The sequence below is a fragment of the Bison bison genome, unplaced genomic scaffold (genome assembly GCF_000754665.1).
Source record: "Bison bison bison isolate TAMUID 2011002044 unplaced genomic scaffold, Bison_UMD1.0 scf7180017864239, whole genome shotgun sequence".
Lineage (NCBI taxonomy): Eukaryota > Metazoa > Chordata > Mammalia > Artiodactyla > Bovidae > Bison > Bison bison.
Genome location: NW_011494811.1, coordinates 4,104,942 through 4,105,425, shown reverse-complemented (window position 1 = coordinate 4,105,425; position 484 = coordinate 4,104,942).

Here is a 484-nt window from a genome sequence, read left to right as displayed (position 1 = left end):
GAAATATCAATAACCTCAGATATGCAGATGACACCACCCTTATGGCAGAAAGTGAAGAGGAACTCAAAAGCCTCTTGATGAAAGTGAAAGAGGAGAGTGAAAAAGTTGGCTTAAAGCTCAACACACAGAAAACAAAGATCATGGCATCGGTCCCACCACTTCATGGGAAATAGATGGGGAAACAGTGGAAACAGTGGCAGACTTTATATTTCTGGGCTCGAAAGTCACTGCAGATGGTGACTGCAGCCATGAAATTAAAAGACATTTACTCCTTGGAAAATTATTACCAACCTAGATAGCATATTGAAAAGCAGAGACATTTCTTTGCCAACAAAGGTCCGTCTAGTCAAGGCTATAGTTTTTCCTGTGGTCATGTATGGATGTGACAGTTGGACTGTGAAGAAGGCTGAGTGCCGAAGAATTGATGCTTTTGAACTTTGGTGTTGGAGAAGACTCTTGAGAGTCCCTTGGACTGCAAGGAGAT